This window comes from Pipistrellus kuhlii, unplaced genomic scaffold, assembly GCF_014108245.1.
Source record: "Pipistrellus kuhlii isolate mPipKuh1 unplaced genomic scaffold, mPipKuh1.p scaffold_m20_p_14, whole genome shotgun sequence".
Taxonomy (NCBI): Eukaryota; Metazoa; Chordata; class Mammalia; order Chiroptera; family Vespertilionidae; genus Pipistrellus; species Pipistrellus kuhlii.
The window spans coordinates 2,060,976-2,088,573 of NW_023425449.1; the positions used below are offsets into that span (position 1 = coordinate 2,060,976).

The 27,598-nt window shown below is 62.0% G+C and overlaps 1 protein-coding gene across 1 annotated transcript in view; it reads left to right on the forward strand.

Annotated features, from left to right (window-relative positions):
* The first annotated feature begins 622 nt into the window (after nucleotides 1-622).
* Nucleotides 623-27,598, forward strand: part of ST3GAL1 (ST3 beta-galactoside alpha-2,3-sialyltransferase 1) — a 48,041-nt gene continuing 21,065 nt past the window's right edge. The window contains exons 1-2 of the mRNA XM_036437527.2: nucleotides 623-910; nucleotides 14,420-14,572. The gene's annotated coding sequence lies outside the window, so the exon portion shown is untranslated. The remainder of the gene's footprint in view (nucleotides 911-14,419; nucleotides 14,573-27,598) is intronic.

Here is a 27,598-nt window from a genome sequence, read left to right on the forward strand (position 1 = left end):
CACAGGGTCTGGCCCTGGCAGAGGCACCTTGGGGTCCCCTTGCCCTGGACCAGGCTGAAGGCCGACCCTGGGAGGAAGAGAGGCAGGCAGGGGTGTCACCATGGACCAGCTGGGGTGGCACTGGGCCTGCCCAGCGCCCCAGCCCTGCCTCGCTCCTCCCCTTCCCCTCTATCAGTCCCACTCGGTCCCCACTTCCTAGAGCGGGTCGGGGTGACTCTGCACAGCGGCCAGCAGGGGGACCGGCCCCTCCTGGCTACCCCGCACCCCACTGGGGCTCTCCAGGGCGCCGCGCTTCCTCCTGGCGGGCGCCCTGGGCTGACCCCGCGAGGCGCCCCCTCGGGGCCCCCGGACGCCCTGCCCGCGCCTGGCCACCCACCGGCGGCGACCGGAGCTGCACACCCTCCTGGTCCCCGCGCCGCCCGCAGCGCCTCCCGGGCCAGCCGGCCTCTCGGCCCCGCGGGCTGCGGTCCACGTGGCTGCGGAGCCCCAGATCGGCCGTGGGAGCCCCGGGGAGGGGAAGCCTAGCGGAGCGCGCGGAGGAGGCGGGGGCCGGGGAGGCGGCGCGGGCGGAGGAAGGGGAGGGCCCGCGGCCCTGGCGCCCGCCCCTCCCGCTCCGCCCTCCCCCTCCGCCCGGGGGAAGGTGTTCCCGGGGCCGCTCCCAGCCTCCCCCCGCCTCCGGGCCCGGCCTCCCTCCGCCGCGGAGCTCCACGATGCCAGGCAGTTTCGACACTTTGCAAAGACAAAGGCCGGAGGCAGGAGGCCGCGGAGGCCGCGGAGGGAGCGGAGGAGGAGGCGGAGAGCGCGGAGGGAGCGGCGATGTGAGCGGGCGCAGGGGCGCGTGTCCGGGACGCCCGCCCGCCGAAGCCCCCGCGCCCCGGCGCCGCGGGGATCCCCGCGCGTCCCCCGCCCGGTGAGTGCGTGCGCCCGGGGCCGCGGCCGCGGAGTTGGGGCTCCTCGGGCAGGTTCGCCCGGGGCTCTCCGGGGCGATCGCCCCCCGGGGACCGGAGTGGCGGGAGGGGCCTCGGAGGGTGGGACGGTGGGGCTGGGATCCACGACCCCAGGCGCCGGGAGAAGGCGCGCATAGGGCGACCCTGCCCGCGCCCCGGCGCCCCCGGGATCTTGGGGATCGGGTCTTGGGGGATCTCCAGCTTTCCCCGGGAGCGCCCGCGGCGGAGCTCGTGCCAGGTCCCGGGGAGAGCGGTCCCCGGGGCGGCCCCGTGACACCGCGGGGCGCCGGGCTGGAATCTCCCCGTTGCGGCTGCGGGGGGAGCGCCGGGCGGCCGGCGGGCGCGGGCGGGAGGACTCCCCGCCGGCCGGGGGCACCGGGCGCTTTGCAGGCGAGCTGGGCGGGCCGCGGGGGCCGGCGGCCGCGGGACGGTCTCGGGGTCCAGCCCCCGATCCGCTGCTGGTGGCTGGCGCAGCCCCGGGAGGCGGCCGGGCCCTCGCGGAGGGGGACTCGGGGGACCGGTGTTCTGGGGTTCGGTGGTGGAGAAGTTGGGGTCGGGGCCGGGCAGCTGGACGTGGCTTTTGGGGGGCAGTGAGGGCCTGGGGTGGGCGGCAGTGAGCTCGGCAGGGGTGGCGCTGGTGCAGCGGGAAACTCCGAGCCGCCCTCCTCGGCCCGTTAGGCGCCGCCGCGGCCGCGAAAAAACCGAAAGAACCAGACAAAAGTGAGCCACTTGTGCGAGTCTCCGGGGCGACCCGCAGCTCCTGGCAGCGCCCCCGGGGCGGGAGCCCTGACCCCGGGGCAGGCCGGTCGCCCGGATGGGGTTACTGTGAGATTCCGAACCGGGACGGTGGCGGTGGCGCAACTTTTGCCCAGCGGGGGTGCCTGTGAGCTTGACCTTGAGAGAGTAAACTCTGCCGCGGCCGCCAGACGGGGGGTGGGTGGGCGTTGAGGCTGCGCCGGGCTTGGCACCCGTGTCCCCCAGCCAGCGGGCCTCAGCCTACGGCCGCCCGGGGCCTGGTCTCCCGGAGGGGGGGGGGCGGGTCGTCTCGGTTCAGCTTCTTGTCCGGAGCCCTCGGGTCTCGCCTCCTTCCTGCTAGAGAGGCCCTGCCCGGAGCCACCACGCGGCAGGCAGGCTTGGGGGGGCGCTCTGGCCCGGGACATGTGCGCCCAGAAGCGCAGGAGTGGCGGCTGGGGCTGGGGGGTGGGGAGTCCCTGTCCCCTTGGCTCTGGGTGTCCAGCAGAGGGAGGCAGTGCTGACCCTGAGGGCAGTGGCCTCTTCGGAGGTCTGGGCATCTGACACCCCTCTGGCTGCCACCTCCGGGGACCCCCGGCCCTTCTGTCCCATCCTGGATTGTCTGCAGGCGCCGGAGGGCACCGGGCGTCTGACCGGACGGGGACCCGGTCTGGAGTTCTGGCCAGGAGCGGATTCAGAGGCGAGACGCCAACTGGGAGAGCACTTACTTAGGGAACCACAGAGGGGCAGTAATTTGGGAGGAAATAAATGGGCGGAGGATACAAGCTGCAGAGGCAAAGGAAGGGGCCTAGGCGTTTGGGATGGGAGTGGGGTGCGTGGTGGGGATGTGCCTGGGGGTGTGGGGGGATGGGAACTAACGGGGAGGGAACGGGCCCCAGAGGAGGGGATGACCTAGGAGCGGAGTCCTCCGTCCCGAGGGCCATAAGGATGGAGGTTTTAGGAGCCGTCCCAGGGGGCCGTGGTCCACACACCGCGGCTCCAGAGCCACAGGCGGCTCTTTGGCCCCTTGAGTGTGGCTCTTCCACCAAACACCACGGCCTGGGCGAGTCTGTGTCGAAGAAGTGGCGTTAGAAGAAGTTTAGGTTTAAAAAATGTGGCTCTCAGAAGGAATTTCAATCGTTGTGCTGTTGCTATTTGGCTCTGCTGACCACCGAATGAGCTTGCCGACCACTGGGATGGACTGCTCAGCGGTTTCCAGGTGTGCCCTTCAGGGTCTGGGTCCCGCTGGTGGACTGTGCGCCCCAGGGCAGGCTGCCTCTCCCCTGCAGCTGGTCCTGACGTCAGCCCCGGGGCCACTGGTCTGGCCGGGCTGCTTGTCTGGGCCTGGAGCTGAAATGCTAACATGGAGGCCTGGATGTTATCTCGGCATGGCCAGCAATAGGCTAGGGGGAAAGGTCACCCTGGGGGTCAGGTTTCATCCTACTGTCTTCGCCAGGCACCTGGGGTTGGGGGGCCGGGGTGCTTTCTGCCCTGGCCCATCCGCCCTGCTCTGCCCCTGTGTGTCTTTCCACCCACCGTACTTTCGGGCCGCTATGCCCATGGACTTGTGCCATGATACGTAGTAAGTGCAAAGGCTGTTCCCAAGGCCTCTAGGTTGGCAGGCGCTGGCAGGGGCCTGGGCACCCCTTTCTCTGCCCCATTTGAGCTGTCGGGCACACCTGAATTTACCTGGGCAAGCCCTTTTGGCTTCTCATGTGCCGTGAGCACCTACTGCATGTGGCTCTCAACCGCCCGTTCCTAGAAGCCGCTGGCAGAGCCTCCCGGTTGGTTTCCTTTCCCCGGAGCTGCAGGAGAGAGAGGCTCCGAAAGACAAGGTGCGCTGCCCCCTGATGGCCGCTGTGGGAACTGGCGCTTGGCGCTGAGGTGGGGAAGGGGTGCTAGCAGCAGGGTGCCTGAGGTCCTCCAGGGGCCTCCTGTCACCTTCTCTCCTGCCCCCCAACACCAGGCATGGCCCCACTATTTGCTGAAACCCGTGGTTGGCTAAAAAACGGATCCTGGTCCGCCATTCCATGCCCCAGACCTGGGTGTACAGTTCCAGGCTCACCTCGCCTCCCACTCTCTGTCTCTGACTTTGAGCTTGAGGCTTGTTAACATAAAACAACAACAAAAAACAAAACAAAACAACAACAACAACAACAAAAACACATTGAAACCTGTAAGGAATTTTAGTGAGCTTATTCGAGCCAAACTGTCGACATATGACCTCAACGGATTGAGATAATGCTCCGGAGAATGGCGGGTCACATCTGTGTTTATACATCGCCATCAGAGGAGGGACATCGGTGGGTCTCATTGGTGACGGATTAAGGAGGCCTGGAGTTGAGGGGGGCGGGGAAGAACATTAGTTTCGAATTGTTTGGCAGAATGAAGAGAGGACTTTGGGAAGGTTCATGTTTGGTGGATAAGGAAATACTTTCTCTGAATTTCCCCAGATGCCTGTAGGAAAACCCGGCCCAACTAGCCAGCATTGTACTAGATTTTGCTACATGGAAGGCAGGAAGGAGGGAAGGAAGGAAGGAAGGAAACCCATTTGGGTCCACACTGAAGGAGCAGGAAAGAAAGAAAGAAAGAAAAAAAGAAAGAAAGAAAAAAAGAAAGGAAGAAGGAAACCCATTTGGGTCCACACTGAAGGAGCAGCGGAACTGGCTAAAAACCCCCTTCATGTGTGTTTACTTAGCCAAGGGCTCTTGAGAAAAACCCGCCAGAAAAAACGGAACCAAAGCAGACCTGGCTGCTGCTCTCCTCTCCCGGCGGGTGGACCGGCTCCAAAGAGCCCGTCACGCTCAGAGCCTCAAACAGTGCCGCAGGAGAGACGGAACTCCATCTGATTCAGGGCATTTACCTTTCAGAAATGAAAGGCTCAGCGGCAAGAAAAGAAAAGGACACACACACACACACACACACACACCCCTCTTCTCTGGAAGGCTCCGCCGGAGCCCAGAATAAACGCCCTGACATGGCCGGGCCAGGCTGAGCAGACCTGCCGTCTCTCCCTCCTGCCGTGGACCCCGCAGCAAGGACTGCAGAGAACTCCCCGCGGTCGGCGAGCTGAGACTCCTCTGGAACGGGGCCCTCTGCGTTCCCGCAGCCCTGGCCACCGCAGCCTGCTCCTCCTCAGCCCTCAGGCCCGTTCGTTCCCAGCGACCTGGGAGCAGGCTCCTCCTGGTGGTGCAGGTGAAGGGACTCAGCCAAGGTCACCCCGCCTCTCCCTCCCCCCCGGATCCTCCGTGTGCCACCGCTCCTCCGCGGCTCCTTTTCCCGAGACTCCGAGCTCAGCCACGTGCCCACGGTCACCACACTGCGGAGTGGCAGAGCCACGCGATTCCTAACTGCGCCTTTTGTGCCCAAAGCCTGAGACCTCAGGCCCCACGCTGTGTAGCTCCCAGGATCATCCTGTGTCTAGACCTGGGGAGTGGGGGCGGGAGGGGGTGAGGGAGGAGCCTGAAGGGCGGGGCAGCCCCCCTCAGAATTGCAGATGTGAAACGGGGCACAGTGGGCGTCGCCCAGCCCAGCCCAGCCCAGGACGTGCGCCAACCCCTCCCATGGGCACAGCACACGGACCCAGGTCCTGGACCAGCCCTGTGGGGAGGAGGTCCTGCTTCCTCTGCACACACACTGTTTCCCGGGTGCTGTGCCAGCAGCTCATCCCCCGGGCCCCGAGTCCTCCCACCCCAGCCTTTCCCCCCACTCACCATGGGGACCCCGTTGGGTGGTTTATTTAACCCGCCATCCCCTGCTGGGTTGCCAGAAGCCCACGTCCTGCCTTGCGTGGCTGATGGCAAGTGCTGGTTTCTTGGCCTCCATGGAGTGGGGACAGCCCCAAGGTGCCCGGGGTTCAGGCGGGACTGGGAGTCTGCCAGGGGGTCGGAGGCAGCCCTGCACAGCAAGGTGGCCATGGGAGGTGAACACCGAGGGCGCCCCTGGGGCACCTGCACCAAGAAGGACCAGGGCGTCCCTTTCAATACTGAGCATCTTCCCGCCGAGAGGGAGATCGTTGTTGCTCTCGCCCGGGAAACGCTGTTCGTCCTCCCCCCGAGGGGAGTCGGTGAGTCAGGACCATCGCTGGGGAAACATCAGCTGCCACAGCGAGAACGCCTTTTCGGAGAGCATTCCGGGTGGGTCCAGGGCACCGTCTTCACGTTGGGCGTCAGGCGTGGGGCAGAGGAAGGGGAGTCACAGCCACAGGAGCGGTGAGGAGGCAGCGGTGGCATGCTCCCACCGCACAGAAAAGCCGAGTGCAGGCCACGCCTTGCTCAGTGGCGGGAAGAGCCGGCTCCGAGATGAGGCCTCCGGTCACTGTGCCGTCTCCGCCGACGGCGGGAGCAGAGGGCGAGGCCAGCACGCTCCGTGAGCTGCAGGACGTGATCCGTTATCCGCTGTGCGTGCGAGGACCGGCCTCCGGACGGGCAGGAGCGAGGGGCTGGCCCCTGGGCGGCTATGGATATGGGAACTCTTTGGATATGGGAAATCTTCCGCAGGCCCGGGACCCGCCCCTGGGACGGAGAAAGGCCGGTCTCCCACCCTGGGCCACGGCGTCATCCCTAAGCCGTCCCCGTTCCTGGAAGGGCGGGAGGGAGGCCTGTGAGAGTCGATTGGATAACAAACCGCCGAGGCTGCACACTCCGGAGAGCGGAGACAGGAAGGGACCGGGCGGCGCCCGTGTGTGCCGGGGGCTCGGTGGCGCCCGTGTCCGGCCTGCGCCACACCAGGGCCTCAGTGGTTCGCCCGTTGACTCACTCTGTAAAGGCAGTGGCGCTGCTGCTTCCTGCCGTGTGGCCTGGAGGGAGTGACTCGGCCTCTCTGTGCCTCCATTTCCTCGGAGCAAGTTCCGGTTGGTTTTTGTGGATTCTGGCATCTCTGTGTCCTTTCTTTTTTTCCTTTTTAATCTCTCCTGAGCCCTGGCTGGTGTGGCTCAGTGGATAGAGTGTCAGCCTGTGGACTGAAGGTCCCGGGTCCATTCAGGTCAGGGGCACGTGCCCGGGTTTTTGGGCTCCATCCCCAGTGCGGGGTGTGCGGGAGGCAGCCGATCCGTGGTTCTCTCTCATCCTTGGTGTTTTTATCTCTCTCCCTCTTCCTTCCTCTGTGAAACCAATAAAAATTAAATATTCAACCAATCAATCATCAATCAATCTCTGCTGAGTTTCTGCCCAGGAAATACCCCGAATGGGTCATTCTGGACCCATTTATTGACCTCCTAAAGGCTCTCGGGCGGCACGGTTAGAGGTGTTTGGACAGGAAAGTGCACCGAGGCTCATTGAAGTTGGCCTCTTGACTAAGGTCACCTGGGTTGGGAGAGGCCGAGTGGGGGAGCTGGGGCGCACCCCCTCCCTCCACGTCCCCACATGCCCCTCTGACACACCCACAGGCTGAGGCACACCCACAGGGCAAAGGTTTCGGGCTCCCCGAGGCTTTAACCGGACCTTGCCCGCCGCCCTCGCATTTCTTGCGCTTTGTTCTGAGCCAGAGGAGCGGCCGGAGAACAAAGCCTCTCCTGAGCCAAAGGGCCCGGTGTCAGGCGATCCACAGGACCGCCGGCCCGGTCACCGGCCCAGGTCACCGCCGGCCAGGACCGACTGCGGGACACCAGCCCCCTCTGGGCCAGGCTCTCCGTGGTTAGTAGAGGTTTCCCCCTCCCTCCCTCCCTCCCTCTCTCCCTCTCTCCCTCTCTCCCTCCCCTTCCTCTGTCTCCTTCCTTCCCTTCCCCCCTTCTTTCTTTCCTCTGATCTTTCTTTAAAAGCACAGTGATGCCTCCCTAACGAGAGGAGGTTGCGATTGCCTAGAAAACACACACATTTCACAATCCCCCCCCAATCCCAGAACGGAGCGGGTTCTGGGTGGACACGGAGCAAATTGCTGTCAGGCCCCCCTGAGGAGTTCGAACCAGCATTCCCTCCTCCCCTCTCCTCCTTCTTCCCTCCTTCCTCCTTCTTCCCTCCTTCCTCCTCCCTCCTCCCTCTTCCCTCCTTCCTCCTCCCTCCCCCCCTCTCCCCTCCTCCCTCCTTGGAGAGCCAGCCCAGCCTGGCCAGCAGGGAGGCCGGCCCGGCCCTGGGGCGCCTCCTGTCGGGGCTTGGGGCAGGGGCCCTCGGGGGCCAGAGCCAGAGCCAGAGGGAGAGCAGGGGATCCGATGAGCAGTGGGGCTGGGGCACAAGCCTGTCCATCCTCCCAGGTGGGAGTTGGAGCTCAGTGATGGGGGAGAGGGTGGGGACACCCCGGGCCCAGCTGGGGGCTGGACAGGACCTGCTTACAGCAGCTGACGGGGGGGAGAGCCGGTGCCGGGGATGCGTCCCCTGGAGGAGCCCGCAGACCCAGTCGCGGATGTGACAGAGGAAGGAGTGAGAGGAAAAGATCGAGGGGGGGGCCCTTCTCAGTGGGTCCTACGTGACCTGCGTTCTTTCAGGAATGAGGCGTGATCCCGGGTTTTTCCTGGGAGAGGGAAGAGACTGAGTGAGACCCACGTTTTAGGAAAACCCGCCGCCCGCCGTCCCATAGGCAGGGCCCGGGTGGGACCGGTGGGGCGTCAGGAGCGTTGGCTCCAGTGAAAGAACTGGTGGCCTCGGCTCCGTGTGGTGGGACGGATTGTATTTGGGGACCGAGAAGCTGGAGATTGGAAACCAGTTGGAGATGTCCGTCCTGGGCCCGGTGGGCACTGGGGAGCCACGGCTGGCCACAGGGAGCCCGGGCATGGAGGTCCCCTCCCGTCAGGAACCTGTGGGATTGAGGGGGCAGGACCACCTTCCGGAGCCCAGCCCGTCTGGGCGTTGACGAGAAAACCTGGGTTCGACATGGCCCCGGCTTTGCCGATGTCTAACTGTGTGGCCCGGGGCAAGTGACAGTATCTGTAGAGCCTCAGTCTCCACATCTGTGAAATGGGACTGCCACCTTCCAGGCCTGCTGTGAAGGGGGAATGAAGCCGTGCACCCGAAATGCCGAGCAGGGCGCTGGCCTCATTGTCTGAGCTGTTGTTAATGTCCGCGGTGGCTGTTGTTAATGATAATACCGCCCCTAGCCAGGCAGCCAGGCCCTAGCAGGATGCACACCAGAGAACAGCTGTGCGGCCTGACAAACACCCACTTCCTGCCCAGGCTCCGCCCGGCAGGCTGGCTTCCTCAGCCTGGGCCCCGAGGCCGGGGCACGGCCCCCCCCCCCGGGAGGGGGGGGGACACCATCGCAGCGGTTCCCCTCTCCTTTCGCCCTCGGCGCCAGCATTCCCTGCGGTGGGCGGCCCTGCCACACCAGGCTCTTCCATCTGCTTCTCACCCGCCCTGTCCCCTCTGGTCCCCGTCCCCTGGGCAGGCTGGTCGGCCTGGCAGTCTGGGTCTTGATCTCATTCTCCACCATCGTTGTGTCTGGACAGGAGCTGGGGCTCCGAGACCACCCACCTGCTCATGTCTCACCTCCCTCGGGGTCCAGGGAGGCCTGGTTCTTTGCTTGTGTTTCCTCCCCACCCAGGGGGCAGCTCGGGGGCAAGCCCAGGAGTGAACTGCTGTGTGTGTGTCTCTCTCTGTCCCCCCTCTCCCCCCGGGGCAGGCTGGCCCAAGGCGGGAGGGCTGGGGACATGCGGATGTTACCCCCGCTGACAGTGGAGCCCACCCCTCGGGCACCCCTCTGCCCTGTGACCTTGAGCGAGTTCCTTACTCTCTGCAAGCCTCCATTCAGGCTCCTGCAAAGGATGCAGATGCTGACACACCCCACAGGCCGCCGAGCCGGGCAGCTGGAGTTTTGAGTACAAACAGTTAGAAACCGCGTCTGCCACTACTCCGTGCCTCTGCTGCTAGTTTGGCCTGATGGTGATTATTGTATTAAGTGATCACGTGTCGCTTTTCTATTCACTTTGTACTCCGATCAGCCTCGCCGAGTATTCAAGCAGCTACGGCTTCTGTTTCACCAGCGCGCGGACGGACCCTCAGAGAGGCTGTCCCCACACGCACACAGCCAGACACGGCGGCCACGCAGTCAGGGAACTGCCCGCGGGCCCCGGAGGAGAGACGCCTGTGGTGTAAGGTGCAGCATGTTATTCAGCCGGCCCCGGGCACGATTATTCAGATGATCGTTCTGGCTCGGAGGGAGGGAAAGGCGGTGATTTATGAAGCAGCCTGGCGGGCGTGAGGGAGAGCTTTATTGCTAGACCGTGCTCCGTCCCGGGAATAAACGAGGTCGGGAAGGAACTCTCTCGTGAGAGGGACTGCGTTACATTGCAGGCAGCAGCGGGCGTGCATGGCACGAGGGGCCGGGCATGGGGGGGGGGCTCGGGCAGGGGCAGAGAAGGAGTGACTACAGATGTGGAACAGGAGACGGAGAGAGGACTGGTGTGTGTGTGTGTGTGTGTGTGTTTTACTGGAATTTGTCCTAATCTTCTGTGCACCAGCTGGACGGTTCCCTTCCTCTGAGTCTCCGGGTGGCAGAGTCACGGGGCCCTTCAGGGCTTCCCTGGAAGCGGGGTTATGTCTGATCCGTCTTCCTCGGAGGGCTGTGTGTGTAAACATGCTCCCTCGGTTGTGAAGAGTTTAGATCTGATTGGAAGTCCTGGTGCAAGGGTCGGGACATGGGGGAAATAAAAGCCGGGACGTGGCAGGGTGTGGCAGGACTTGGGCCCTTGAGATAAAGCAAAGGGCGGGGAGAGTCCTAAGTAGCTGAGGAGACTGCTCCTGGGACCGGCAGGGGAGGTGACCTTCCCTGTGAGCTGTGAGGGGAGCTGAGAGACTGAGGCCGGGATGGGGGCGCACTTGAGTGCACCCTATCTTTAAGAGTCCCAGCAAGTTTGCCAGTTGGGGTGATGCAATTGCCAACTCTGATACAAATATATGATAGTATTTGTACCGATTTCAGAGAGCCAGGGAGAGGGAAAGAGAGAGAGAAACACCAGTGAGGAGAGAGAATCACTGACGGGCTGCCTCCCGCACACCCCACACTGGAGATGGAGCCAGCAGCCCAGGCCTGTGCCCTGACCTGGAATCGAACCGTGACCTCCTGGATCACAGGCTGATGCACAAACCCTGAGCCATGCCGGCCGGGAGCAAGGACATTTCTAAAAGCCGGGATGACTAATGGCAGGATTGCTCCAGGTGTGTGTGTTGCTCCAAGATGAGTCTGAGGCTCTAACCAAAGGTCACAGGTGGCCCCGAGGGGCGCCAGGCTGTGGAGCCAGGTACCGGAGGCTCCGCCGGGAGGGGCGGGGCTCCGAGTGTGATGTAACTGACAGGTTTCCCGAGGCCTGATGTGGGTATCGGGGGCTTCCTCTTATGGTTATCAGCAGTGATCTGTTTTCGTTATTCGTGAGATGTGGCGCCTGGAGTACGCAGCCACAGGCTCCTGCTGGTGGGAAATCAGCCACAGCCTAGTGAGCTTCATTCATTCATTCATTCATTCATTCAATCAATCAGTCAGTCACTCACTCGCTCATTTGTCATTGTCTCCCCTACCCACGCGGGGTTTGGGGTGGGGAAATCCAGTGACAAGGAGAACACTGCTCCGCCCACACTCAGGCCAGTCTGTCCAGTAGGAGTAAGAGCTGAAAGGACTGAGGTGATGTCTGACACCTAGTAAGTTCCTGGTAAATGACAGAATGAAGGAATGGACAGGGGAGATAAGGAAATGAATAAAGGAAGTGACACATGCCCCAGGTGGCCAGGTCCTTAACCCCGCTTGGGGCGTGGAGCCTGGGGCGGGTCTCAGAGAAGTCCTCCGAGGGCTGGCATGTGGATTCTTTCGTTGCCTTGGGCCCCGACCCCGCAGAGGTGAGTCTCTGTGCCTGAGGGCCAGCGCAGTGCCGAGGGGCGGACCCAGGCCCCAGCCTTGTGCTCCTCGAGGAAAGTTTTACCTCATTCGGTTCCATTTAGCAGAGAGGTGGGCTCCCCTCTCAGTGCTGAACCTCTCCCAGAAGAGCCGAGGGGGCCCCCAAAAGCCAAGTCCACGGAGTCTGCGGCCTCTCAGTGGTTATGCATCGGCCTAGGAGCCAGGAGGTCACGGCTTGACGCACGGTCAGGGCACAGGCCCGGGCTGCGGGCTCCATCCCCAGTGTGGGGTGTGCGGGAGGCAGCCCGTCAGTGATTCTCTCTCCTCACTGGTGTTTCTATCTCTCTTTCCCTCTTCCTTGCTCTCTGAAATCAATATAAAAAATAATATATATGCAACACACACACGCACGCGCGCACACACACACACACACACACACACACAGTTGGCAATTGCATCACCCGAACTGGCAAACTTACAACCCTGGGACTTTCAAAGAACAGTCACGGACTCCCCCCACCGCCCGTGGCTGGAGGTGCGTGGCGTGGTGGGCTGTGGTGAGGGACACGCTCCAGCCCCCTGGGGACGGATGCTCTACAGGGACACGGGGGACCCGGGGACCGTGCGGGGCCAGGCCTCGCCCTGTGGGAGGGGTCAGCAGAGCTGTCCCCCGGGAGTGCCATGGATGCTGGAATCACAGACGGAGCAGCAGGCACAGGGCCAGGGCACGGGGTGAGCTATGAAGGGAGAGGAGGTCTGGGTGATGGTCGATGAGGAGCCTCTGGCTGCTGCTCGGAGCCGGGGCCGGAGCTGGGGCTGGCAGGGGAGGAGGCAGCAGTGGCGAGCCAGGTTAGCGAGCCCCCACCTTTATTCTTCTCTCAAACAGCAGAGGCAGAAAAGAGACCCCCTCCCCCAGCTCTCCTTCCCCGGACACGCAGCCCTGACTGCTCTGACCCCGCCTGCCGCCGCCTGTATCTTCTATATAAACACCCACCCCCACCACGGAGCCCGAAATAGAATCTGTTTATAGTGAGCACCAGTTGCCTTGAGAGGAATCTGGGCTCAGTCTGCAGCTAAGTCCTGTTGATGTTACTCCTGAAATAGCTCCGAGTCTCTCACTCCCCCGTGTGCCCGCAGCCCTGCCTGCATTCCGGTCCACATCAGCTCCTGACCACTGTCCACACGGGCTGACCTATCTAACATGCCAGCACCCTGCAGGCAACGTGGGGGTTGTATCAGCTAGCTTCCTCTGTGTACGTAACAAAGAGCCCCAGACCTTGGTGCCTTACACAACGAACCTTTGAGTCTGTGGGCTGACTGGGCATTTCTTCATTTCCTTCAGACCACCGTGGGGGCTCGGCTGGGGTGCCGGGGCCTCTGTCTGTGTAATTTTTTTTTTTTAAATATATTTTATTAATTTTTACAGAGAGGAAGAGAGAGGGACAGAGAGAAACATCGATGAGAGAAAATCATCGATCAGCTGCCTCTTGCACACCTCCTACTGGGGATGTGCCCGCAACCAAGGTACATGCCTTTGACCGGAATCAAACCCGGGACCTTTCAGTCCGCAGGCCGACGCTCTATCCACTGAGCCAAACCGGTGTTGGCTGTCTGTGTGATTTCTCACCCTCCCGGGGTGGGGGGCGGGGCTGGCTCAGCTGTGTTCATGTGGCAGAAGCGTGGTTCGTGCCCAGCAGCCAGACGGAGGACGTACGGAGCCCGAGCACTGTTTAAGCCTTTATTGGGGTGGCGTTCGTTACTGGCCCAGAGTCAGCGGGTGGAGAAATCAGCTCGGCCGCATGGGGAGTGCGTGGGAGGTGTGGTGAGCACGGCGGGGTCTCCGTGGCTGAGGTGAGGACTCGGGCCCGCAGGAGCAATGGGGTGCCCCGTTGGGGTGGCCCCGGACACCTGACTGCCTTGGTCGTGCTGGGCGGGTAGACTCGCCACAGCTGCCTGTTCGTCACTGGGCAGGATCAGTGTGACCGGGGCTGGTTTCCTGAGGGTCGGATGGGAGATCGTGGGGGGGCGGGGTCGTGAGGGGGGGGGGGCGTGCCCTGCACAAGTCTCGGGGTTTCCGGCCGCCATCAGAGCTCAGGTGGGAGTCCGTTGTATCCCAGAGTCCGGCTTCCAAAGCCGCTTCCTGCCTGGCCTCGGTCGTATCAGTGCTTTCACACTTTTCACATCTTTTTTTCTCCCTCTGACATTTTAAATGTATTTTTTATTGACTCCAGAGAGGAAGGGAGATAGAAGCATCCATGTTGAGAGAATCACTGATCGGCTGCCTCCTGCACGCCCCGCACTGGGAACGGAGCCCACAACACGGGCCTGTGCCCCGACCAGGAATCGAACCGTGACCTCCGGGTTCCTAGGTCGATGCTCAGCCACGGAGCCACACCAGCTGGGCCTTCTCACCTTCCGTTAGCTCCGTGGAGACTCTCTCCCAGCCTTTCCTCTTCGCCAGACAGCGTCTCCCCGCTGCTCCGATGGAGGAGCAGGTGGAACACTAACTCCTGTTCAGATTCCGCTTGGACCGAGTCGTGTTTTTTTCTCCAGTTCTCCCGCATGGCACTCCCAGCCCCGGGACCAGTGGCCCCCAGTCTACTTGCCTGTTTTCTTTTTGCTATTAGTTTCAGAGAGAGGAAGGGAGGACCATGGATCGGCTGCCTCCTGCACGCCCAGCACTGGGGAATGAGCCCATAACCTGGGCGTGTGCCCTGACCGGGCATTGAACCGTGGCCTCCTGGTTCATGAGTTCATGCTCAACCCCTGAGCCGGTCTGTTTCCTTCCCCGGGGCTGAGCCCTCGGAGGGCCTCAGTTATGATTCACGCCCCGTTCTGCCTCCAGCCCTGGGTCCGTGCATGGGACAGAGCAGGTGTTTACGGAAGCAGAGCCTGAGGCCTGAGGTGCTGGGCAGGCGGGGAGTGGGTGAAGGCCGTGGGCCCCCGGGGCGTCCGTGCTCACTTGCACTTTCTCTCTCTCTGTCCAGCGGGTCCCATCCTCAGACTCGGCATCTCTGACCTGGAAATGCCAGCAGGACTCGTCGGCATCGCCAGGGGCGCTGGTGGCCGGACGCTCTGAGCCTCGTGGCCAGGACCGTTGCGTTGGAGGACCGAGATGGACAGCCCCTCCACTGACTGAGGTACGTGTCCACACGAGAGACGGTGAGTCCCCAGAGAATGCTTTGAGCCAAGCTGAGGACTCTTGCCCAGAAGCAGAACCTCCCGGCTTGCTCGAAGGCTCGGGAAAGCGGCAGCTCTGGGCCTGCTCTCTGCGTTACAGTCGAAGGAGAAGATGGGTGTGGGTGACGCGGACTCCGCTGGGGACAGGTTAGGGAGGCGGGAGGAAGCAGAGGGGGGAGCTTCTGGGATTGGGCAAACAGTGAAATGATGGGCACATCCATCGTTTTCCCAGGGGGTGTGGGAGGCTGACAGTCAGCAGTGGCGTGGCAGCAGTAACAGTGAGGGGGCGTGTGGTCTCCAGAGAGCAGAGCCCGTGCTTTGAGGGGTCTGGAAAAGGGACATTTCTTTGTCTTGGCAAAGGCATGTGATCGGGTGTGTTATCCTACAGGCAAGAGGAATGACCCCAAACAGGCCCTGTTAAGGTGAAGATGGGCCTTTGGTAGGGCAAATACTGCTCCAGGCCTGTGGTCGGCAAACTGAGGCTCGAGAGCCACATGCGTCTCTTTGGCCCCTTGCGTGTGGCTCTTCCACCAAACACCACGGCCTGGGCGAGTCTGTCTTGAAGAAGTGGCGTTAGAAGGAGTTTACGTTTAAAACATGCGGCTCTCCGAAGCGATTTCAGTCCTTGTGCTGTTGGTATTTGGCTCTGTTGGCTCATGAGTTTGCCGGCCACGGCCCTAGGACATGCCTGCCCGCCGTACGCCACTTTTAGTGAGAAAGTTCACATTTCAGACCATCCTACACGGCTCCTGCAGCCTCTGAGTTTGCAAGGCCGCCGCGCAGGCCTCCCCGGAGCTTGTCAGGTGGGGAGGTGGGGTATGCGGCCTCTTTTCCTGCGTAAATGGCTCAGGAGCCGGTGGGGCAGGGACGTGGCCCCTTTGCTGGTCTCTTTGTAACGTGGCCTGTTCTCTGGGACAGTCCCCGAGGAGGGGATTCCCTTTGCGGGGGTCAGGGGTAGGGGGGAGGCGGGGGCGGGGGGAGTGCAGGCCTCTCCTTTTCCTAAAGGGAAGTGCGCTCATGAAAACTGGCGAGCTCTGTCCTGCCAGAGCTGGGGGGGGGGGGGGGGGGAGGCGCGGGGAGATAGACAGTTTAGGTGTGATGGCCCTGGGGGTGTTCCTGGGACTCAGGCCAGTGCTGAAAAGAGATAAACAGTGAGGGGGAAAGGGGTTGGAGGGGGGAGGTATGGGAGAGGGGGATTGCTGCTCAAAGGACAGATAGGATATCTGGCCCCCTGGGGTGTCTGGCCCCCTTGGGGTGTCTGGCCCCCCTGGGGTGTCTGGCCCCCTTGGGGTGTCTGGGCCCCCTGGGGCGTCTGGCCCCCTGGGGCGTCTGGCCCCCTCTGGGGTGTCTGGCCCCCTCTGGGGTGTCTGGCCCCCTGGGGTGTCTGGCCCCCTCTGGGGTGTCTGGCCTCCTCTGGGGCGTCTGGCCCCCTGGGGGGTCTGGGCCCCTCTGGGGTGTCTGGCCACCTCTGGGGTGTCTGGCCCCCTGGGGCGTCTGGGCCCCTGGGGTGTCTGGGCCCCTCTGGGGTGTCTGGCCCCCTCTGGGGTGTCTGGCCTCCTCTGGGGTGTCTGGGCCCCTCTGGGGTGTGTCTGGCCCCCTGGGGTGTCTGGGCCCCTCTGGGGTGTCTGGCCCCCCCTGGGGTGTCTGGCCCCCTCTGGGGTGTCTGGCCCCCTCTGGGGTGTCTGGGCCCCTCTGGGGTGTCTGGGCCCCTCTGGGGTGTCTGGCCCCCTCTGGGGCGTCTGGGCCCCTCTGGGGCGTCTGGGCCCCTCTGGGGTGTCTGGCCCCCTGGGGTGTCTGGCCCCCTGGGGCGTCTGGGCCCCTCTGGGGCGTCTGGGCCCCTCTGCCTGGTGACCAGGCCTGCCCTGGCTGTTTTGTCCCAAACATCCTGTGGGGCTAGAACACTCGCCCTAACGCCAGGGCGTTCCCTCCCCTCCCCTCCCCTCCCCGGTGCCTGCTATCTGCTCCGCCCCGAAGCAGACGGGCATTCCGTTGAGATAAGAGGAGGCTGACAGTCAGATAGAGGGGCCCCTGGGAGCCGGTGTAATGTCTGCAGCTTACAGCCTTTCTGAGAAGGGCTGCAGCCGGGAGCTGATCCTTCCCTGGAAGAGAGGAGACGGGGAGATGGCAGTTCAGGCTCTTCTTCCTTCTTTCCCACTAGCTCGCTCGCTCACCCACTCACTCACTCATTCATTCACTCACTCACTCACTCACCCACCCACTCACTCACTTACCCACTCATTCACTCACTCACTCACTCACTCACCCACCCACTCACTCACCCACTCATTCACTCACTCACTCACTCATTCATTCACTCACTCACTCACTCACTCACCCACCCACTCACTCACCCACTCATTCACTCACTCATTCACTCACTCACTCACTCATTCACTCACTCACTCATTCACTCACTCATTTATTCACTCACTCACTCATTCACTCACTCACTCACTCATTCACTCACTCATTCACTCACTCATTCATTCACTCACTCACTCACTCACTCACTCATTCACTCACTCATTCACTCACTCACTCATTCACTCACTCACTCATTCACTCACTCACTCATTCACTCACTCATTCACTCATTCATTCACTCACTCACTCACTCACCCACTCACTCAGCAAACACTCCCGGCCCCTGGCACCAGGCCACACACTGAGGTGACACAAGATGCTCATCACCCAGCGGGCGAGGCAGACAGGACGCACAGTGTATGCACAGATGCGGTGCTGGGTTCGGTGCGGGCTGTAACTGATGCCCACTTCGTTCTCGTGATACATTGGGGCCGGTCCCACCCACTAGGGGAGGTGGACCCTCCCCCTTTCTCCCCCCATTGTCGAGGGTTCTAGAGCGTGGGCCCGGAGTGAGCCAGCCTGGCGGGCACCGGTGGCTGTGTGCCTGGCGCCCCCGTCTGGGAGGAAGGAGGCGATCCCGGCACCCACCTGCTCCGGTCCGTCAGGACTGAATGAGACGATGACTCAGAGCGCTGGGCATGGTGCCTGGTGCATAGTAACTGCTCACTAAACATAGACGTGGCACCACCAGTGGTATTTATAGCTCAGCCGCACTCGGGTGGGACTGGGGTGGGCTGTGCGAGGGTGGGACTAGGGCGCCCCCCGCTGCTAGATCAGGGAATGTGTCTGCCTGCCGCAGTGGATTTCAACCTTTTACATCTCATGGCACACGTAGACTAATGACTAAAATTCTGCCCCCCCCCCCACATACAACTAGTTAATTAACTAATCTAAAATTTTATAAAAAGGAATTTAAAAAATTCTGCCACACGTAAAGACGTATTCTATTTTTGCCTATGTGACCAAGAAAAAAAAAAAAAAGTATGGTTTTGGTTTATTTGCACTGATGGCTATTGCTGTTGGCTGCAGTCATTTCTTTACTTGACAACCCAAGAGGAAAGCTCAGGGCCCCTGACTCAGTGGGCACCGTGTGGGAAGTCGCTGGCCTTCAGGGTCGGGGGGAGGTCACGGTTCTCGGGCGGCCGGACCCAGAGGCCTTGGCAGTGCCAGTGTCCCGGGCACGGGGGGCGGCCAGGGGCTGGAGATTTCCCAGGTGCCTCTGGAAGCCAAACGTAGAGACTGAGTCATCTTCAAGGCGCTGGTTCTTATCTGGTCGTGCCTGGCGGGTGGACAGCTGGTTTTGAGCAGCGACCTTGGCTCCCCAAGGGCGTCCAGCTGCGTCCGCCTTTCAGGGTTACGTCACCTGTGGCGGGGCCAGAGTCACATTCCATAGCAGGAGGAACCGGGCTAGCCGTGACCTGGGCCTCGCCAAGGTCCCCCCTCCCCACCTCCCACCCCCGAGTCCCTCATCTGCGAACCCAGAGTAATTTTAAGAGTCATTTTACAAGCCTGGACTCGGAAGGCAGATGGCCCAAGTTCAAGTCCCTCCTGGGCGAGCCGCCTAAGCTGTCTTCATCTGCGAAATGGACACAAGCACCAGCCTCATAGGATTAGCCTATTAATATACGTAGGGATGCAAGGACCCTGCTAGACAGGAACAGCCCCGACGGTGGGTGTTTTACCTGCAGCGTCCTGCTGGGGGCCCGCCACTCACCGGGGCCTGGCCCGGCCTGATGATGGACACAGCCTCCCCGCTCCGACGTTCCCCGCCGGGGTCCGCGTGGGGGCCGGACCAGCCCTGTGGTTCTTACTGAGATTGTAGCTGCACCTCAGAAATCACCCCCCCGCCCCCAACACACACACACACAAACCAAGGCTTATTCCTCACAGATCCTGGAGGGGTGCGGAGAACTTCCCGGGTGAAGAGAGAGAGAAGGGAGAGAGAGAGAGAGGCTGACACTCCGGGCTGGGGTTCTGCCCTTTTCGGGGTGGAGGTGGGGTGCCTGGTTCCCTTCCCTGGTGAATCTGAAACATACGAGGGACACGGGGCGGGCAAAGCGGACTCACTCTGACTTCGCTTGGCCAGGGCTGTCTGAGGGGACCGGGCTGGTGGCGGCCCGGCTGTGTCCAGCTGTGCAGCGGCAGTGTTCCCCCAGGCAGTGTTGTCGGGCGGCTGCCTGGCACTCAGAGGCTCGCACCCTCCCTGCCCGTCCCTGGTGCTCAGCACGGTGCCTGGCATTCACCCATCAGATTCCTGCAGGACATGCTACATCATGGGACACGCGTAGTTCCGTAGGACATGTTACATTCCACAAGACATGCTACATTCCATGGGACACGCTCAATTCCAGAGGACACGCTTATTTCCATGCGCTATGCTCAATTCCACAGGACACGCTCAATTTCATAGGACATGCTACATTCCACGAGTCATGCTGCATTCCCGGGGGCATGCTCAATCGCATGGGACACGCTTAATCCCACGGGCAGAGGCTGGGTCCCCTTGGCCATGGCAGCCTGTACTCCACCTGTGTGCTGGCTGCCTTGTCCTGTCAGGATGAGGACCCCCCACACGAGATGGCTTGCCCCAGAAGCCTTTGCTGCCTGGCCGCCCAGTGCTCCCTGGGGGCGCCCGGCCGCCCACGTGCCCTCGGCCTGCACGGTGCCCCCAGTACGAGCTTACAGGCTCCTTTCCGGGGACGGCTGTCTGAGCCCTAGTGCCCGTCCTGCTCTCCACCAGCATGTCCTGTGCTGCTCTTAGGATCTCAGCTCCCGGCCACCGCGCAGTGCCCCTGGAGGCTCTGCCTGGGGAGCTGCCAGTCTAGAGCCTGGCAGCGGACGTTGTTAGTGTTTTCCGGTGTGATCCTGTTCCCATGGAGTTCAGGGCCCGGCTCCACCCCTGGCACGGGGTGGGCAGCCAGGACGTGGGGGTGACTCAGGGAGCCTCTGAGCCTCGTGACCTGGGCAAGGCCCTGCCGCTTCCCTGCCAGCACCCCGGGCTGGGCTCGGGCGGGGTGGGCTCTCTGGGGTCCCCAGGCAGTAAACCCAACCCCCTCCTCCAGGGGCACCATTTCCGGGCACCGTCGGGATTCGAATCCGGCACCCGGACACCGGGGCCTCGGTTCGTGACCCAGTGCCCGGCGGACATGCGTCACATGGGACTCTGAGCTGGAGGGAATCGGGGAGGGTCACGCTCCTCCGCTCCACCCCTTCCCCCGCTGACAGTGTTGCCCAGAGAGACTAAGTCCTTTGTGCGGGATCACACAGCATTCGGAGGAGAGGAGGGGGGAAGCGGGGTGCTTCCGTTCCTAATCCGGGGCTTCCTCCCCAAGCCCTCACCCCCCTTTGGCTTGGGGTCTGGAGAAGGACAGGCAGGGTCCCAGCCCACCGGCTTGAAACAGCCTCCCTCTCGCTGACAGCAGCCCTTGGCCAGGAGGGGACAGTGTGTGGGTGGTTGTCCAGGGCCTGGCATTGGCCTGATCGGGGTCCAGGAGCCAGGACTCGGGTGCACTTGAGCGGGTCTCCCCTCTCCCGTCCTCGGCTTTCTCTCCGGGCCCCGGGGCTGCCGATGGTTCCGCTGACGTGTTCCGAGAACTGAGCCCAGCCCTCCCCTTGCCCTGCGCCGCCAGCCAGCGTGGGCTCTGTCCCCGCTTCCTCATTCACTCCCCCTCGCCCTGCCCGCTCTGCCCCGAGCCTGGGTGCACTCACCCCTCCTCTCCGCTGCCGGCTGCCTGTGCTTCCTCCTGGGCGGGCGGCCTCGCTCACATCCTGCGGGTGTTGCAAGCCCCGGAAACGTGCTGGGCTGCCTGCTGCACCCCGGCCCTGCAATCGCAGGCTTCCTGGAAGTCCCAGAGCGCTCTCTGTTTCTCTGCATGTGGTTGGTACCTCAGGAGCCCATGCGGGGGCCGTGCTGTCCGGGTGTAAAGGAAGGTGTGAGCTGGTTGAAGACTCTGCACATTAGTCTAAGCATGCCGGAACCTGCCGGCAACGAACAGTACCTGATTGAGGGGGTGAGGATGAGAAAAAAGAAAGACAAGAAAAGATGGGCTCGGGAGGACTGAGACTGAAGTCTGCAGTCCCGAGTTTATTTCTTAGCTCGTTTTTATACAGCAAAAGCGGGGAGGTACAAGGTACAGGTCAGCAGATAAATATCTGCTGACCTTTATAAGTGTTTACCCAGCACCACATCTTTGTTTCTGCACGTAAGCAGAGAATTGTTTCCTAATCTATAGGCAAGCAGCAGGTTAAACAGTATATGTTGTTCTTTACAAAGGTCAGTAGTATTTTTACGTTAACAAGCTGCTAAACGAGCTGACAGCACATTCTCATGAGAGCCATGACTTTCGTCCTACCAGAGCTGTGTCCACCAAGAGACCCCTGCTTTCAGGGCAGCTCCAAGGAAAAAGTCCCCTGTTTTCAGGGCAGCTCCCCACATAAGCAGTGTTTCCCAAAGTGTGGTACGCGTACCCCCAGGGGTACGGGAAGAGTTTGGTGGGGGTACCCGTTGCACCGGAGTTTGGTGGGGATATGCACTGCACCGTGCTTAGCTGCGCCTAATTCTACTGCTTTCTCATGAGTACGAGGGGCGCTCAGCGTTACGAAAATTATAGAAGGGGTACCCACATGCCGAAAGTTTGGGAAACACTGGTCTAAGGTGACCAGACATCCCGCTTTTGGCGGGACAGTTTCGATTTTTTAAAAAAAGGAACGCTGCTGCGGGACGCGGGGCAAATTGTTAAAAACCGGGACTGTCCCGCCAAACTCGGGACGTCTGGTCACCTTACATCAGTTGGGCCCTTGAAGGAGGCCTCCACGTGGACTTGGGGAGCTGTCCCTGCCCTTCGTCAGCGCTTTCCGTCCTCCCGGAGCCCCTGGGATGAGGACAGTCTGCCGGAGCCCAGGCCTTGGGCGAGGGTGTGGTGTCAGGAGACCCCAGAGCCGGGCGGGCGGTCCCGTCTGTAACGTGGGGGCGTGTCATCGGCTTGGCACAGGGGTGGGTGGTGCCTGCTGGTGCCAGCTCTGGCCTGGAGGATGCTGCCCAGGCCTGGGTCCCGGCTCGGCCACTCCTAGGCTGGGAGGGGGGGCCCGGGGCCGCGGTCTCCCCCTCTCTGTGCTTCGGGCTTTCCTCTGGGAAACGGGCTGGGAAGAAATCATTCAGTCCTCGGTAGGAACAAACAGCCCGGCTGGCGTGCCCAGTGGTTAGGCGCCCACCTGCTCGCTGGAGGCCTGTGGGTTCTCTTCCTGGTCCAGGGCATGTCCCTGGGTTGCAGGTTCGGTCCCTACCCGCTGTCGGGATGTGTGTGGCAGGCAGCCGATCCCTGAGTCTCTCTCCCTTCGATGTTTCTCTCTCTCCCTCCCTCCCACTCTCACTGAAAATCAATGGGAAATCCTTGGTAAGGACTAAAAACAAACAGACCAACAAAAATACCCCCAAAACAAGTGTGTGTTGAGGGTCATGAGCGACGCCGGGGAGAGGGGTCCCCGCCTCAGGGGGTCCCCTGTGCCTCTGACACGACACTTCCAGAAGCTTTACATACGCTTCCAACCCTCTGCACACGTCGCTTTGAGGGCCGTGCTGGTTTTGGTGCCAAAGAGCGCCGGAACCATGTGGCTCAGTGGATGGAGCGTCGGCCTGCGGACTGAAAGGTCCCAGGTTCGATTCCCGTCAAGGGCATGTACCTTGGTTGCGGGCATGTCCCAGTGGGGAGTGTGTGGGAGGCAGCTGATCGATGATTCTCTCTCATCGATGTTTCTAACTCTCTCTCTCCCTTCCTCTCTATAAAAGATCAATATAATAAATAAAAAAATAAAAAAAAAAGAGGAGGGGGGAGGCACAGAGAGGAGAGGAGGTCATGGCCCTTACAGAGGAGGGGGAGGGGGGGAGAAGGGGGAGACTTATTGGGGGGAGGGGCCAGCAACGATTGGGCAGTGCGGGACTCAGACTTGGTCACCGTGGCTTCGAGGCCACGAGCTGAACCACGGGGCCGGCCGTCTCTTGACGTGGAGGCCCAGCGGCGTGCGTGTGGCTGTTTGGACGTGACATGGGCTGTGGCGGAGGCGTGCCTCAGGGCGGGCCTGGGCTGCCTGGATTCTGGCGAGTGGAATGCCACATGGACCTCCCATCTGGGCCTCTGTGGTGTGTGAGGGACTGAGCCACCTCCCACCGGCCCCCAGGAGGCCTTGCAGCTTCCCTTTAGCCCACCCCCCGCTCATACCCCCCCTCAGGAGGCCCCCGCTGCTCGCTGGGCCCCTGCAGCAGGCGGGGAGCCCGGGGCTGGGTGGGGGCAGGACTCAGAGCCGTCTGCTTGGAATTAGGCGCGAACTCAGCTCAGTTGGCCAGAAACCAGCTCTGTTAAGCCAGAAAGCAGCTTGGAGACGGGCCGACGGATGTCTAAGCACAGCCGACTGTCCTCTGAGTGTTCGCCCTGGCCTCTCTGTCCAGCTCCCCTCCCAGCACCCCCCAGCGGGCCGGGGACAGAGCGGGAGGCCTCTCCCTGGGAGGAGGAGGAGGAGGAGGAGGAGGAGGAGGAGGAGGAGGACGAGGAGGAGGACGCCCACGAGGAGGAGGAGGAGGAGGAGGAGGTAGAGGAGGTAAAGGAGGAGGAGGAGGAGGAAGAGGAGGTAAAGGAGGAGGAGGAGAAGGAGGTAGAGGAGAAGGAGAAGGAGGAGGAGGTAGAGGAAGAGGAGGAGGAGGTAGAGGAGGAGGAGGAGGAAGAGGTGGAGGAGGAGGAGGAGGAGGAAGAGGTAGAGGAGGAGGAGGAGGAGGACGAGGAGGACGAGGAGGAGGAGGACGAGGACGAGGAGGAGGAGGACGAGGACGAGGAGGAGGAGGAGAGTGCATTGCAGTCACATCCCGGACCAGAGTAGGTGGTTCCTCCAGGAGAGTGAGGGGACCGCCAGCAGCCGTAACGGTCTCGCTCCTGAGCGAACGGGGGCCCGGGCTTGCCGAGCTCCCCCTGGGCCAGGGCGAGGGCTGGCTCCAGTTTACCGACGGGACCTGGGCTCCGGGGGGTGCCGAGCGAGACCTCCCCGTGTCACGCCCGAACAGCTACACACAGAACCTGGTTCTGTTTTATTTCCGACACTTCCTATCGAGGCCTCAGAAGACGCTCCAAGCGCCCGGATATCTCCCTTCCATTTCCCTGGAAGCTGGGCGAGCAGCAGGGCGGGGAGACAGAGCACCGGGCACAGGGGGCCGCTGGCCAGCGTGCCTCGTGGGGTGTGTGCGAAACGCGGGCCTGGCCGAGGTGGCCAGTGAGCTGGCCGGTCTGCAGAACCCGCGACACCCGGCGTCATGGGGCCTGGGACGTTGTGCCAGGCTGAAGGGTGTCGAGCGATGTCTCACCCTGTGTGCGTATTCTTTCCCTCTCTCTCTCTCTCTCTCTCTCTCTCTCTCTCTCTCTCTCTCTCTCTCCCTCTCTCTCTTTTATTAACATATTTTATTGATTTTTCTATAAAGAGGAAGAGAGAGGGATAGAGATTTAGAAACCTCGATGAGAGTTAGAATCATCCATCAGCTGCCTCCAGCACACCTCCTACTGGGGATGTGCCCGCATCCAAGGTGCATGCCCTTGACCGGAATCGAACCTGGGACCTTTCAGTCCACAGGCCGACGCTCTGTCCACTGAGCCAAACCGGTTTCGGCTCCTTTTTATTTTTATTTTTTTCCTCTTCTTTTTTTGCATTTCTCTGATTTCTAGTGAGGCCCCAGACCTCCGTGTGTCCCCCAGCCTCAGCCTGGCCCCTCGCCCACCCAGGGTTCACTCCTGCTCGCCTTCCTCTGCCCCCTCCCCCGCCCCCTCCCACTCCCTCCCAGCTGCCCAGCAGGCTCAGGTCTCCTTTGCAAACCCAGATGTGGAGCCGCACACCCCTGGGGTCCAGGCCTGCTCTAGCACCTCTGGCTGCTGCGCCCTCCACGAGGGGCCCTCGTCTTTCCGAGCCTGGAGCACCCCCCCCCCCCAGTACATCGGGGTGAAACGTGGGAGTTAGTGAGGTCCTTTCTGGGCATGCAGTAGGGCTCAGTGGGGGTGTCTGTCCGGAGGCAGGGCCCTGCCGTCTGCGCTGTCACCGCCTCTCTGCCTGACCGGCTGGCTGCCGCGGCCTGGGAGGCCGCCAGCGTGGCTCCAGGGAGGGGTGCAGCCGCCCTGCTTCTATTTTCGGCTCCCGCAGAGCCGGGCAGACAGCGGGAACTTGCACGGCGGGTGTCGGCCTCGCTGGAGGAGGGTCAATGTCAGACGATGCATTGGCCAAACCTGAAATTCTAGCGTCAGGAAATTGCCCAGGAGAGCGTGCTCCGGGCAGGGCCTCCCTAAGGTTTCTAAACGGGGCTTTGTTACACGGCGGGTGATTACAGAGGCCTCAGCCTCCGAGCTCGGCCTGCGGGGGGCACCGCGGAGGCTCTTCGCTTTCGCTGACCGGGGCTCGGGGCCCTGGCAGAGGCAGGCCTCTCCCCTCCGCGGGGCGGCCGGAGCAGCCCTGGAGGCTCAGCCTCAGGCTGGGGCCCTCTGCTGTCTACCCCGGGGGGTGGGGGGCAGGACAGCACCCAGTGGCATGTCATAGCCAGAGGAGATCTTTAGAGCACCCTGGGCAGGGTCCCACCGGGAGATGCCAGTGGATAAGGCAGTCTGGGTGAGGTCATAGGGAGCGGTGGGGCCTGGGGCACACTGGACAGCTGGCGAGCTTCTGACCGAAGGAAGTGACTGCTGAGCAGCCTCCACCGATGGGGAATGCGAGCCCAGGGTTGCTGGACCTTCCCTTCCTTTGAGAAGCGAAGCCAGAGTCCAGATTATTTTTTTTTGTGTGTGTGTGTGTGTGTGTGTGTGAGATTTTTCTGATTTTTAAAAGTTACAGCTGGCCGAAACCTGTTTGGCTCAGTGGCTAGAGCGTCTGCTTGTGGACTGAAAGGTCCCGGCTTCAATTCTGGTCAAGGGCGTGTACCTTGGTTGCGGGCACATCCCCAGTAGGCGGTGTGCAGGAGGCAGCTGATCGATGATTCTCTCTCTCATTGATGTTTCTAACTCTCTATCCCTCTCTCTTCCTCTCTGTAAAAAGTCAATTATATATACATTATACATTTACCATTCTAGGCTCCTTTAAGTAAACAATATAGGATTTATACACTGTTTCATGTGATCTGAACTCTAATTAAGGATTTCCTGGATCGTAGATACCTTTTATAAACTAACAACAGACTTGGAGAAGTGTTTTATACATGTTCTATGCGAGTTCTCATCTATTTACTGTTATTTTCCCAGAATTACTGATGTTTTCTCATAGTTTCTAACATTAGGCCTTCTGGTCCAAGTATAAGCATTGGGAACATGGACAAACAACTACCTAAACACTGTTATGAACCTGTTATATATATATATATATATATATATATATATATATAAAAGTCACAGCTGACGGAACGTTCCGTCCACGGCTGTGTGCTGCAGACGAAACATCCCAGGAGGCAGCCGTTGGTCCTGATTCGGTGCCGCTCTGGACAGGTTAGCACACGGAGGCTCGGACCTTGGGGACCTGGCGAAAGTCCCCACGAGGGAGGGGACAGCTCCCAGGGAAACAGAGAAATCACGGCCCGGGTCAGGCTGGGGCTTTGGGGCCCTCCTCTCTGGGGCTGTCCTGGACTGGAATGAACCGGGTAGGCCGACGCTCTACCCACTGAGCAACACGGCCGGGGTGGGAGCCACCTTCTCACCCACGCTCGTGCCCCTCCTTTCTGGAGGAGGAGACGGAGGCCCCAAACGCTCTCAGCATCCGTCTCCCGCTGCCCAGTGAGGACGTGTCAGCACCCAGGACGGCTGGGCGCCCCTCCGAAAGCCCCTGTCACGGCAGGTGCCCCCACGCTCCCCGCAGCCCAGGGTGCGTGGACGGGAGACGGGGTGCAGGGCCGTGACGTCGCTGCTCGCCCACAGCTGACGGGCCCCTTCCCCGGAGGCCCCGAGAAGCATGTGGGGGCAGAGCTGTGTTCTGGGGGCCACCCATGGGTTTCTCCGGAGGCGTATCCTCTGGCACCGAAAGGGGGCGTCGGCCGGGGAGCTCCCCTGCCCACAGGGGTGCAGCTGCTTCCCTAGGGGCCGAGCCAGCCCCGGGGGATGTGGCTAGAGGGGGCCTGGAGAGCAGCCTCGCCCTCTGCCCACCTATTGGGTGGCACGCTCTGTCCTGGTGTCACCTCGCTGACCTCACCCCGTAACGCGATCCAGTGACTCGGCGGCGTTCAGGCTCCTGTGGCTGCCGGCAGCTGAGTGCCCGCTCCTGCCGCCGGGCCCGTGGTTCCCCGCCCCCGTGCCCTGGCCCGCGCCCGGCCCGGCTGTCCTCGCCCGGCTGTCCTCGCCCGGCTGTCCTCGCCCGGCTGTCCTCGCCCGGCTGGCTCCCTGCCGCCCGCTGCCCTGCGGAACATCACTGCTCTGTGTGACGGGACGTGTGAGCTTCGAGGAGAGAGGGACTTGGCCTTGGTCCGCGGTGTGGCACCAGCATCCGGTTAGGAGCCTTGGCTAAAGGGCCGATGGCTTCTGGCTGCGCGTGCGGAGGCCCCCAGAGGCTGTGGAAGGGCCTCTTGTCCGCATACACGTTCTCTGGGCGCCTCCCCGCGCCCCGCACAGGCCCCGCCCCGACAC